Source organism: Leptonychotes weddellii, chromosome 3 (genome assembly GCF_054177405.1).
Source record: "Leptonychotes weddellii isolate Sample4059 chromosome 3, ASM5417740v2, whole genome shotgun sequence".
Taxonomy (NCBI): domain Eukaryota; kingdom Metazoa; phylum Chordata; class Mammalia; order Carnivora; family Phocidae; genus Leptonychotes; species Leptonychotes weddellii.
The window spans coordinates 160,516,439-160,531,143 of NC_138371.1; positions in this window are offsets into that span (position 1 = coordinate 160,516,439).

Below are 14,705 nucleotides of genomic sequence, written 5' to 3' on the forward strand. Positions count from 1 at the left end.
AAGAAAACAGCAACAGGCCTTCAAAACACTTGACCTGTTGGAATTATCACATATAAAATACCATGCAATTGTGTTTTCCACAATTTAAAGAAATGATATAATTTTAGAAGTGTAAAGCAATGATATAATAGAATGACAATGGAACAAAAGAAAAACTTTTAAAATTATCAAATATATTTGAAATGTAAACAAGTAGAAGTTCTAGAAATAAAAAGTGTATTAAAGTAGACAATAAAAAAATCAATGAATAAGTTTAATAGAATAGCTGAAGACAGAAGTAGTACATTCCAAAATACATCTGAAAACAACAATCCAGAAGTCCAAAGATATGGAATTTTAAAAATTGAGTTTGAAAAACATGGACCAAATGATAAAGTTTAACTTATATCCCATTGGAGTTGCATAAGGAGAGAAAGAAGAGAAGAAAGCAGAACAGTTTTTTTAAGGTTTTATTTATGTATTTGACAGAGAGAGAGAGAGAGCACAAGCAGGGGGAATGGCAAGCAGAGAGATAGGGAGAAGCAGACTCCCTGCTGAGCAGGGAGCCTGATGATGTGGGGCTGGATCCTGGGACCCTGGGATCATGACCTGAGGTGAAGGCAGATGCTTAACCAACTGAGACACCCAGGAGCCCCCAGAAATGTTTTTTTTTTAATTTTATTTATTTATTTGACAGAGAGAGACAGAGCGAGAGAGGGAACACAAGCAGGGGGAGTGGGAGAGGGAGAAGCAGGCTTTCCGCAGAGCGGGGAGCCTGATGCGGGGCTCGATCCCAGGACCCTGGGATCATGACCTGAGCCTAAGGCAGACGCTTAACAACTGAGCCACCCAGGTGCCACCCCCCCCCGAAATAGTTTTAAGAGTAATGATGAGAAATTTCTAGAAAAGTTGAAAATCACCAATAAGATTCAGGAAAGCCAGTACATTACAATTAGGATAAATAAAAAGAAAGCCATATCCAATGACACCACAGTAAAAGTGGAAAACAGAGACAAAGAGAAAATTTTAAAACAGAAAACACAGATTGCTTCAGAGGAAAAATAAATCGACTGATGTTAATTTACCAATAGTAACAATAGGAAGAATACAGTGAAATAATATCAATGTACTAAAAAAAATAATCATCAATATCAAATTAGATACATGGCAAAAAAAAAAATCTAAAGGCTGCACATCAAGTGAAAGGGAAATGATCCAACATTAAATATTTGAGACACAAAAAGGAATGAAAAGAGGAAATGGCAACTATGTGAGCAAAACAAAACAAAGACTGACTGCATACAACATTAATAATTACAACTTGATAAATAGAAAAGATAGGTAAAGTACAAGACAAAAAATAGCATATAAATCCAGAGAGTTCATGAAATAGAAAAAGTTTTCCAACTCTTATATCATTTGTGAGGCTAAGGATATTGATTAGCCTTAGAATTTGATGAATTAAAAAATCACTAATAGAAAGAGTTAAAGAATGTCAATTCTCTTACAATTCCATAAGGGCTTATATCAGTCAAGTTCCCAGCATATTAGAATAACTTGAAGGGGGTTACTAATAAGACTATTGTAAGGGAACAAGTGTACTATTGGCAAACCTAAAGGGGGAGTTCAATATTTTGGGCTGTCACCACCTCTTGACCCAGAGGGATGATGGGAGGAAGCAATTATAAGAATCTTCAAGGAGAAAAGCCTGCAGAGATGGCTTTCTGGAGAGGAATTATAAATATGGATAAGGCAACAAAGTCAACCTGAAATGACCACACAAAGTAATAAATACCCTAAATCCCTGTCCTTTCTGCCATCACTGTCCTGCTAGGGTTCATTGTTAGCTAAATCTTACTAAGTAACAGATGGCAAAGGAACACATTGATATAATCCATACCTGTCAATCTCCCAAGGCTGAGACTGTGATGGAGTAAGACAATGGATGTGGAAAGCAAATAAATTTCTAGGTTTCATATATGAACAAGCTTCACTGCAGCATTTTTGTGGTAGCAGACTATTGGAAACACAGATAGTTAAAATATAGTGGGCGCACACCATGAAATTCTAGGAAGCCCTTAGAAGGCAGATCACATGTACCATGAGCAACAAGGTAAATTCTATAGTAATCATGCTGAGTTAAAAAAAAAAAAATGTAAGAGAGAGATATCTGGTGCAGCCCCTCCAGAAAACAGTATGGAAGTTCCTCAAAAAGTTGAAAATAGAGCTACCCTACAACCCAGCAATTGCACTACTAGGTATTTATCCCAAAGATACAAATGTAGTGATCCAAAGGGGCACCTGTCCCCCAATGTTTATAGCAGCAATGTCCACAATAGCCAAACTGGAAAAAACCAAGATGTCCATTGACAAATGAATGGATAAAGAAGAGGTGGTATATATCTACAATGAAATACTATTCAGCCATCAAAAAATGAAATCTTGCCATTTGCAATGATGTAGATGGAACTAGAGGGTATTATGCTAAGCAAAAAAAGTCAAACAGAGAAAGACAATTATCATATGATCTCACTCATACGTGGAATTTAAGAAACAAAACAGGATTATAGGGGAAGGGAGGGAAAAATAAAACAAGACAAAATCAGAGAGGGAGACAAACCATAAGAGACTCTTAACTACAGGAAACAAACTGAGGGTTGCTGGAGGGGAGAGGGGTGGGGGATAGGGTAACTGGATGATGGACATTAAGGAGGACACATGATGTAATGAGCACTGGGTATTTTATAAGACTGATGAATCACTGAACTCTATCTCTGAAACTAATAATACATTGTATGTTAATTATTTGAATTTAAATTAAAAACAATTTGCAAAAGGTAAAAAAAAAAAAAAAGATAGAGATTTCTAGTTCAATAACATTTACCTAAATTGAAAATACACGCATACAGAGCTACAATCCACACTTGGTAAGTCCATATGAAAACAAAATATTCATAGGGATTTGGTATAACATGAGGGAAAAATAAGGAAAAACAAATAAATATGTAAATATGTATGTAATACAAGAGAGGGCCTGGTATGCAAGCATTGATGATAATGATGATGTGCCATGAATTGAGGATTATAGTTAATTCAGTGAGAAACGATACTTGATAAATCTAAAAGAGAGTAAGAAAAGAGAAACATTTTTTTGGAAATAAATCTATCTATGATTAGAACAAATGTAAGGATATATGTATAATATTAACTATAAAATAGGGATACTAAATAATGATAAAGGTTTTAAAAGTTTTGATTCTCCAGGAAAATAAAATAATTCTAGCATAGTATAGACTGAATAACATAGCTTCTGAATATACAAAGTAAAAATTGAAAGAACAAGAGAAATTGACAAATCCAGAATCATCCTGGTAGATTTTGACACATCTAATTTACTGATTAAGCAGAAAAAATTAAATCAACTGTAATATGGAGGATGTAAACAAACACTTATACATGATCTAACACACACATATATAACAATGCACCCCAGAGTTGCAGAACGCATATTATTTGCAGGCTTACATAGAGGTTTTCCCATTCTGGTAATGATGGGCTGTCTTGTAGTAGACCAACCCTGACAAAATGTAAAATCTATCTGTTAGAAGACATTCAAGAGATACTAATCTAGTGAGGATTTAATGAACAAAGATCTGGGAAGAAGTGGAAAATGAACCCACTTCAGCCTCATTCATTCCCATTTTTTGCCTCAAGATGTTTGCTGATTTGCTAAGCACGACTTTTTAGTAGTCTTAAAGGGCTATAGAGCAACAGCTAGAGTGCTGAGATTTCCAAGGAGGAAAAAGTCGTAGTAAAGACCTCATGCTTTCAGCTTCGAATTCCTAAGAGGTTACTTTCTAGGAGTGGAAATGAACCAGAAATAGACCAGATATCATAAGTCTAAAGCCCAGTCTATAATTAGTTGTTTTTTTTTTTCTGGAGGACAACATAACATCCAGAGACTCCTATTACCCCTAAAATTTTTCACACAATCTGTTCAGCATTGCTAAATATCAAAGTATCAGGACACAATACCAAATGATCATGCACCAAGATGAAAACCAAAGTAGAAAAACTCTTACAGGTCACCCACATTTTAGAGTTATCAGAAACAAATCAGGGTCACCTAGCTGGCTCACTTATTAGAGCATGTGATTCTTGATCTCAGGGTTGTGAGTTCAAGCCCCACATTGGGTGTAGAGCTTAATAAAAAAATAAATTTTAAAAAAACATATATACCTCAAAAACAAATCAAATATACTTATGTCTTCTATTAAACAAATAAAATATTAATTTGGAAAATTATATTTGATAACTGGAAACTATAAAAAACTGAATATGTATTCTAGAATAGATATATACAAACTTGAAATAAAGTTGAATGGATGTAGTTAACAGATTAGAAACAGCTGAAGCAACAGGCAACTGGGTGGCTCAGTTTGTTAAACATCCAACTGTTGATTTCAGCTTAGGTCATGATCTCAGAGCCACGATCTCAGGGTCATGATCTCGGGGTTGTGAGATCGAGCCCAGCATGGAGCCCGGCATTGAGTCCAGCATGGAGCCCATTGTAGAGCCCAGCATTGAGCCCTACGCTCAGCAGGAGTCTGCTTGAGATTCTCTCCCCCAGGACCCCTCTAAATAATAAATAAATCTTTCTAAAAAAAAGAGGCAGCTGATGAGAAAACTAATGAAATGAAAGATAGGGCAGAAGACAATAAACACACTGAATCTTAAAGAGAAGAAAGGATGAAAATATTTTTTAAAAAATAGGAGTTATAGGAAACATAGTAAAAAATTTCATTATGCAATTGGAACCCCAGAAGAAGAGAGAGTTAATGAAACAGAAATGATAACTAAAGAAATAATGGCCAAGAATGATAAAATTCACCAAGGTATAGATCCAAGAAGTTCTACAAACCACTATAAGAAAATGTACATCATAGTAAAACTGTTGAAAATGAAAATGTTAAGAGCAGTCAAGAAACAATAAATATTATCTTCAAAAGACTAATAATAAGACTGTAAATTTGTTTCTCAACAACAAAGCAAGGAAGTCAGAGTCAACATAATATTTTCAATTTCCTAGTAGAGAATAAATACCAAGATAGTGAAAATATTCACCAAAATTAAGGTAAAATAAGGACATTTTCAGAGAAACAAAAACTAAGAAAATATATCATCAATAAACTCAAACTAAAGAAATCATTAAAGGAGGTTCTTTAGGCAGAAGGAAAATGATCCATAGAAAGTATAGAGATGCAAGAAGGAATTCAGAGGTTAAAAAAAAAAGGTAAATATGTGAGTAAATCTAAATAAAGATGAACAATAATATTACCTTTTGGAAATATATTTACAATCATAATATATAACAAATTGTACTTTAAAGCAAGAAACATTTCCAGAAATAATGAGGGCATTTTACAATATAAACATACATGTTATCAAATATATATATATGTATATGTAAAATTCATCAAGGTGTAGATTTAAGAAATTTGAACATATGTATCATGTTAAATAGTATCAAAAAATATGATGTCCCTAGAAATAAATCTAATAAAAGATGTGTGTTATTTATAGAGAAACTTATAAAGCATTACTAAAAGTCATTAGAGAATTAAATAATCTGGAAATGTACTATATTCCTGGATTGGATGACAATATTATAAAGATGGCACTTTTCCACAAGTTAGTCTATAGAGTCAAAGATACTTCCAATCAAGACATTTCAAATCAAAATCACAACTTAGGAGGCAATGGAAAGGATGTCACAAGTTAATCTTATAATATACTGAAGAGCAAAGATCTATAAACAGCCAAGACATTCTGAAGTAGAGCAAGGTGAGAAGATTTGATTCACAAGATAAAATTCATTATACTTTAAATGATGGCATTTTTGTGTTGGCGCAAAAATGGATACATTGACCATAGAGTAGAGATCCCAGAAATAAGCTTACATATTTATGACTGAGCAGCTATCACAGATGCCTGGGACAAGAAAACAGACAATTTGATCAATGACACCTGGACATTTGGGGATCCACATGGGGAATAAATGTGAAATTGGACCCCTACCTGAAAACATCCACAAATATTGTTTTGTAAATGCAAGTGTAAAAGGCAAAATTTTGAAAGACAGACAGTGTAGTTCATTCTGAAGGGGAAGAGACGGGAAAGATTTCTTAAACAAGGTACAATAAATGAAAGCAAAAGGGAAATATTGATAAATTTGATGACTTAAGAGCTTCTTCTCATCAAGATATCATTTAATGAAAAGATAAGCCACAAATTGGGAGAAGCTATTTATAACACATTAGTACTTAGATATATAAAGAACATCTACACATCAATAAGAATAAAAAACAATATATATTAAAGCAATAATAAAATAGCACTTAACACTCACCACCTCAAGCATCAGAAAGGATGAAGAACAAAGAACCATTATTTAGTGTCAGTAGGAGAATATACTCTTGAACGACAACAAAAGTCAAATTACAAACATATACAATATAATTTAATTTCATTCCTATAAACTTCAAAAATTAAAAAAACTAGGTCATATATTACCTAGGGCAATAAACATACGTAGAGAAACCATAAAGAAAACCAAGGTATAAGGTAATGATTAAAGCACAACTCAGGTAATGATTGCCTCTAATGGAGGTAATTTCCCCTAGGGAATTGAAAAATAATGGTAAGGTTCCTTTTCTTAAACTTGATTCAAAGTATCATTATTCTTGATATCTGACATCTATTTTATAAATAATCCTTTGTAACTATTCAAATAGTTAATAAGCACAATTTTCAAGAAGAGTTTTGATATCCTTGTAGACAGATTCTAAGTAGCTATAACAGTTTGCCAGTAATTTCCCAGAAATGGTATATTGGCTCCACAGCCTGGACAGAATATTTCATAATATTTGGAACTGAGCAATTTCTGGCAGCGCCAGCCCTTTTGTAACCTTATTTAGCATATTATTGGCAGAAGGCTATAATTGCTAATCAAGAGAAAGTCTTTCTGATGGATCTTGGAATGTCCAATAATTAGGCAAGAATTACCGTGAATTTTTTTTTTAAAGATTTTATTTATTTGACAGAGAGAGACAGAGAGAGGGAACACAAGCAGGAGGAGTGGGAGAGGGAGAAGCAGACTTCCCACTGAGCAGCGAGCCTGACATGGGGCTCAATCCCAGGACCCTGGGATCATGACCTGAGCCAAAGGCAGACGCTTAACAACTGAGCCACCCAGATGCCCCTACCATGAATTTTTAAAGAAATGTATCCACAAAGGAGAACAACCCTCTCTGCATAAAGTAAATTCTAACAGGGTATCCTAGAACCCAAATCTATGGGATATTTCAGCACTGCCTTATGGAGATAGATGTCTGAATTTAATTTTATAAAGTAAAGAAGCCTCCCTTTTAGCTAGCTACTTAACAGTGGACATAATTTTTCAATTTTGTGTTATACTAAAACTCAGATGAAAAAGAGAAGTGATCCTTTCTGTATTAAAGTTTCTGCACCAGAAGTTGGCTGAAGGCCTCCTATGGAGGATAGGCAGAACTAGTCCCTGACAAAGTGATATGACTTCAGAATTCTCCTGTCCCCCAAAACATATTCTGTATAGCCTGCTGCTACCCAAATTTCTCATCCCATATTTAATATCTCTACTAAAGGTGTCAGTCATCCCTTTGAGTGAATGAGTTTATATACCCTTTCCTGAGAGAAGTAAATCACAGGATGAGCCACTTGTAGAGAAGAGGAAAGACTCTTTAGTCCAAAATCATCAGAATTCATAGCTGAGAACAGCAGGGAAGCATAGAGTATATAAGTGCTGAAAGAGTTGCCACAGAAGGGAGAAACAGGTACGGAAGTGTTTCTTGGAGCTTGCAAGGCAAATTTCAACAACCTTGCTATCTATCACATTCCAACATTCATTAAAGATTCTTCTAAACTCTACCTTCCCTGAGGGAAGCAGCCACAAAAGCGTGCTGTAGTGCAAAGAGTGAAAAGAACTACTTTCACCTTTGACAAAAATCCATGAAGTGACTGCCAAAAACCAGGATTTTGGTTGACAGATAAAGGAAATGAGTTGTATTTTCTTAAATATTGTTTTTGACCTGTGAAGGATGTGGCTTTTTTTTTTCTTTTAGATCGATGTATTTCCATGAAAAGCTCAGTTTGTGATATCAACTTGCCCATTTAAAATTTACCTTGAGCATTCAAATTGGCAAAGAAGAAGTCAAACTCACTCTTCACAGATAACATGATACTTTATGTGGAAAATCCAAAAGACTCCATCCCAAAATTGCTAGAACTCATACAGGAATTCAGCAACATGGCAGGATATGAACTCAATCCACAGAAGTCAGTTGCATTTCTATACACTAACAATGAGACAGAAGAAAGAGAAATTAAGGAATTGATCCCATTTATGATTGCACCAAAAACTGTAAGATACCTAGGAATAAACGTAACCAAACAGGTAAAAAATTTGTACTCCAATAACTACAGGACACTCATGAAAGAAATTGAGGAAGACACAAAGAAATGCAAAAATATTCTATGCCCATGGATTGGAAGAATAAATATTGTTAAAATGTCTGTGCTACCCAGAGTAATCTACACATTCAATGCAATCCTTATCAAAATACCATCAACATTTTTCAGAGCTAACAAATAATTCTAAAATTTGTATGGAACCAGAAAAGACCTCAAATAACCAGAGGATGTTGAAAAAGAAAACCAAAGATGGTGGCATGAGAATGCCAGACTTTAAGCTATATTACAAAGCTATAATCATCAAGATAGTATGGCATTGGCACAAAAACAGACACATTGATCAACAAAACAGAATAGAAAACCCAGAAATGGATCCTCAACTCTATGGTCAACTAATCTCCAACAAAGCAGGAAAGAATATCCAATGGAAAAAGGACAGTCTCTTCAATAAATGGTGCTGGGAAAATTGGACAGCCACATGTAGGAGAATGAAACTGGAACATTTTCTTACATTATATACAAAGATAAACTCAAAATGGATGAAAGACCTAAATGTGAGACAGGAATCCATCAAAATCCTAGAGGAGAACATAAGTAGCAACCTCTTCGACCTCGGCAGCAGCAACTTCTTACTAGACACATCTCCAAAGGCAAGGGAAACAAAATGAACTATTGGGACTTCATCATGATAAAAAGCTTCTGCACAGCAAAGGAAAGAGTCAACAAAACTAAAAGGCAAACTATGGAATGGGAGAAGATATTTGCAAATGACATATCAGATGAAGGGATAGTATCAGAGATCTATAAAGAACTTATGAAACTCAACACCCAAAAAACAAATAATCACGTCAAAAAGTGGGCAGAAGAATGAAAAGACACTTCTCTGAAGAAGACATACAAATGACTAAGAACAAATAATCCAGTCAAGAAATGGGCAGAAGACACGAACAGACATTTCTCCAAAGAAGACATACAAATGGCCAACAGACACATGAAAAAATGCTCCATATCACTTGGCCTCAGGGAAATATAGATCAAAACCACAATGAGATACTACCTCACACCAGTCAGAATGGCTAAAATTAACAAGACAGGAAACAACAAATGTTGGTGAGGATGAGGAGAAAAGGGAACCCTCTTACACTATTGGTGGGAATGCAAGCTGGTGCAGCCACTCTGGAAAACAGTGTGGAGGTTCCTCAAGAAGATGAAAATAGAGCTACCCTATGACCCAACAACTGCACTATTAGGTATTTACCCCAAAGATGCAAATGCAGTGATCCGAAGGGGCACCTGCACCCCAATGTTCACAGCGGTAATGTCCATAATAGCCAAACTGTGGAAAGAGCCTAGATGTCCATCGACAGATGAATAGATAAAGAAGATGTGGTATATATCTACAATGGAATACTACTCAGCCATCAGAAAGGATGAATACTTACCATTTGCATCTTCATGGAGGGTATTATGCTGAGCAAAGTAAGTCAATCAGAGAAAGATAATTATCACATGGTTTCACTCATATGTGGAATATAAGAAACAGCACAGAGGATCATAGGGGAAGGGAGGTAAAACAAAATGGGAAGTCATTAGAGAGGGAGACAAACTGTGAGAGACTCTTAACTGTAGGAAACAAACTGAGGGTTGCTGGAGGGGAGCGGGAGGGGGGATGGGGTAATGGGGTGATGGGCATTAAGGAGGGCATGTGATGTGATGAGCACTGGGTGTTATATAAAGCTGATAAATTATTGAGCACTACATCTGAAACTAATGATGTACTATAAGTTGACTAATTGAATTTAAATTAAAAAACTAAAATTGACCTTGAAAACAAGAAAGAAAATCAATCTGAATATGTAATTGCTTATCTTTAACATGCTCTTTCTTGATGTACATGATTGTTGTATATGAAAGATGAAATAAACAATGTGGAAGTGACTTTCAACTCTAATGTGAATATAGTCATACGCTACAAATTCTAATATAGTCACACGTGGCTGGTGAGCCCATCACATGTGCTGCTGGTATGACCGGGGAACTAATTTTTAAATATTAATTTAATTTACATTTAAATTTGAAAATTTACACTGAATTGAATTATTGGAAAACATTTAAGTATGTTTAGAATAACTCAAGTATGTAGATCTGCTTTTTCAACTTTAAATTTTATACACAAGTTAAGTATTTCTGATGAAAACTTAGCATTCAAATTGAGATGTATTTTAGGTACACACTGGATTTCAGAGATTTGGTACCAAAAGGGCCAAGCCTGTAATAGGTCATTAGTAATTTTTAAATTGATTACATGTTGACATGACAATACTTTTGCTATTTTGAATCAAATAAAATATATTATTAAAATTAATTCTACTGATTACTTTTTACCTTTTGTCATGTGGCTCTGGGAAAAATTTAAATTTATGGCTTGCTATGTATGTACTGTTTTGGAGGGAAATTTTGGTAATATGGAATATGTAGAAAATTTGGAGGTGAGTCACATTCAAGCCCCAGCTGAACTTTACTTTGTTTGTGTGTGAATTGGGTGAATGAACAAGATTGCTGTAAGGCTTAAATAAAATACCTCATGAGAAGACCTTGAGAAAACTCCAAAGTACTGGTCAGATGCCAGTTATTTTTCAGATATTTTAATCAAGTATACATTCAAATTATAAGCTAAATGAGGGTTTATAAATAATCATGCTTCTATTTAATCACTGAGAATAGCAAAATTGGCCCTCAGCTATAAAACTGTATGCCAGGAAGTTTCCAGAATGCCAAGAGGTTATCTTATAGCAGAGATTCAAAGTGCTGATTTCTAAGCTAAGAAAAGTCTGGTGCTTTAATATTTCGCCCCCCTAGTGATTACCTTTAATAGGATTAGCTACTACCTGCAACCCACTTTAATAAATTTGTTTCATTGATGGGTTTTTAAAAAATGGCGGAGTAGGGTACAGGATTTCCCCGCTATCCAAAGCAATCACCGTTAATTTATGTGGAAAATTTTTTGAGCATTCCTAGACCCCAAAAATCATCTCTTATGCTTTTCTATACCTTAGGACACATATTGCTAATGGATGCACAAAATAAATCAAGATAAAGCACAGATGCTCACAGACACAGTTCAAAGCCCTGGTGGCTTGAGGCTGCCATGCTGCGTGTAACTTCCAGGCAAGGAGCGCGGCGGGCATGCTCAGCCTCAACAACAGCTCATTGCAAAACAAACGCTGAACGCCATTCGCTGTTCGCCTGTTTTCATAAAAGCAAAAACGTCTCTGGATTTCTTTCAGTCTGCGAAAACAGGTAACTAATGGAGGTCTTCCGAAAAGCTGGGGATACCTGTAGAAGGCCAATGAGAGCTTGCGGGAAGTTGACAAAGCGAATCAAGTCCTATTGTCTTCTCAGACCAGGGAGAGGAGTAGAACGATATGCGCAACAAATAAACAGTAGTTTCGCTCATCTTCTATAACCGTTTACCCTCCACTGGAAGAGTGGGCTGATCAAGTGTATACATTGGAAACTTTTGAGAAAGATTTACAAAGCTGCTCTAAATAGGAAGACTCTGAAAATAACTTCTGAACGGCATCCATTTCATAGAAAGCCTCACCTCAAAAGTGATATGAAAATAGCCGGCTCCGTTGCATATTGTCATCATTTAATTTATGAGTCATATTGCTCCAGTTCATCAATGATATGCCAATAAGTGGATTTGAGTGGTCCCTTTTTTGTATTGCAAAATCTCAGTCAACAACAACAACAAAACAAAAGCCTGGTTGAAAGACGGTATTTAAAGCAGCTTCATTCCTGAAGGCATTCTACAGCAAGTCCCTGAGTCTTGTCAGAAGTCTACAGTTTAGACTGAAATTACTCATTAAAGAGATGGAACTCACTCTTCTTGGCTTATGCTGTACCTTATTATGTGTGCTCTTTCTTTTCAGGAATTGTTCACTGCCAAATTTGTTCACAGCCAAAATTCTTCTAGAGGGATGACCTTGTCTGTTTTGTCACATTTTTTTAATGATTTTGAGGTACAAGTAGATTTGAATTACAAGATTTCAGCAAGTAACTCCCTTGCTCTGTTGGGAATATTGGAAACATAATTCTTGACCACTTCCTTCTAGTTTCCTAGAATGCCAAAACAGCCAGAGGCTAACCTACCGTAATTCCCTTCTCTGCCTTTTTTGCTAGTCACCTCTGGATGAATCGTAAAACATGTACCTTTGTGCCTTACCTAGTTTTCCCGTCTAATGAGATTATTAATGTGGTTTCTATGTTAAGTATATGTGTAGACGCCATGACTTTTGAATGCTAACACTTGTTTTTGGAAGCAATTAACAATGTAAGAAAAAGCGGGAAATCTCACAAAATTAACATAATAAGATTAAGTGAACTTTTCAAAATGATCATTTAGGAAGAAAAATATAAAACTTCTGGAGAGAGCTTTAAGCATTTTAAATTTGTTTTAAATTTTAGCAATAATGTTAATAATAGTGAACATTTATTAAACATCATCTCAAGTGCCAAAGATGAATTATCTTTGATTCTCATGACAATCCTATAATATAGGAAAATTATATCAACTTTGCAGGCTCTCTAAGACAGACAAAAGGTTTAAAAAAGCAAACGATTGCTCTGTGGAAGGATCCATTCATCAGCCACTCAGGTCCCCAGGATGACAGAGGTTCCATCTTTACACATGCTTCTACAACGCTAGGCTTGAGGAAGGGAACATAGTGATCCCACATTGGTTTTCTAGCTTCCATCTTGAAATGATACACAATTCTAGTGACATTGCATTGGCTAAAGCAAGTTACATGACCACATCCAACTTCAGAAGGAAAGACAACATGAAATTCTACCTTGTACCAGAATGAGAACTGGAACCAATGTGAGAAACCCTAATGACCCCCACACATATCAAAGATATGCCACTTAAATGATTTTGTTCTCATGTAGGAGTTATATAACACATTGTAATACTATAATTATGGGGTTTTTTTGGTTGTTGTTTTTTTAAGATTTTCTTTATTCATTTGACAGAGAGAGAGAGAGAGAGAGCACAAGCAGGGGCAGCAGCAGACAGAGGGAGAGAGAGAAGCAGGCTCCCCGCTGAGAAGGGAGACTGATGCAGGGCTTGATCCCAAAACCCCAGGATCATGACCTGAGCCAAAGGCAGACACCTAACCAACTGAGCCACCCAAGTGCCCCAATACTAAGTTTATGTTTAACTCTGACACCACATCCCAATTTCTTATAATTTAGTGATTGTCATATTCTATAGTTCCAATGTAGAAATAAACTGCCCTAAGAAAATTCAGTCTATAACTTGGAGTCCAATGATAAACACTTACCCTGAAAATCCCTTTTTATTTTTCTCCTTGAATAATTGAACCAGGGACATGGAGATGTTTACAGTAATCTATATTACCTCACTTTTCTCCCTGAATATCCTTTCCAAATATATTATCCTCCATCATAAATGTCCTTCAGGTTAGTGTTCTCAGTCTTCACCTAAATCATAAATACAATTTTAAAATGAAGAATTTCTGTCCATCTCCTTAGTTTCTTTACTCCCCATTTCCATACACAAGCAGTAAATAAGTAACTAGCTTCTTTTCTTTCCCTTGGAGTTATGTGCTACCTTTCTTGGTATTGCTGCATAAGGTATATAGACATTTCTCTAATACTTAGGGGTGGTCCTGACTTGATTGTGTAGTATGAATTCACATTATTAGTTTTAAACCTTTCCATTGTCTAGTGAATTTTTAATTTACTTACTTAGTATTTTCTTGCTCTATCGCATTCAAAATATTCCACGTCCTACAGTGTTTGTGGGGCATTGTAGAATCCTTCTTTCCCATCATCAAACCACAAAATATCTTAAGTTCCCTCTGTGATATTTTGCTCATTGTAATGAAACCTGAGAGAATATGAACTTAACATTTAGGCAATGACTAGAATGGTTATAAAATAAATAATTCAGAAAATAAATATTAAAATCTTTTAAGGTTAAGCTGTTCTTTTGTGTGATGAAACATTGAAAACAGCTCGAATTATTTTGTATAGTATTTAGTTAAATAAAAAAAAAACCTAAAAAGAAAAAGAAAGAGAAATGTGAACTAAAAACAACCAAAGTAATTCATTTTAAATATTATTTCTTTCAACCAGTTTTCCTAGCATTTATTCTTGTTTCATGAAAATTATTTTATTCTTTTTTTTTT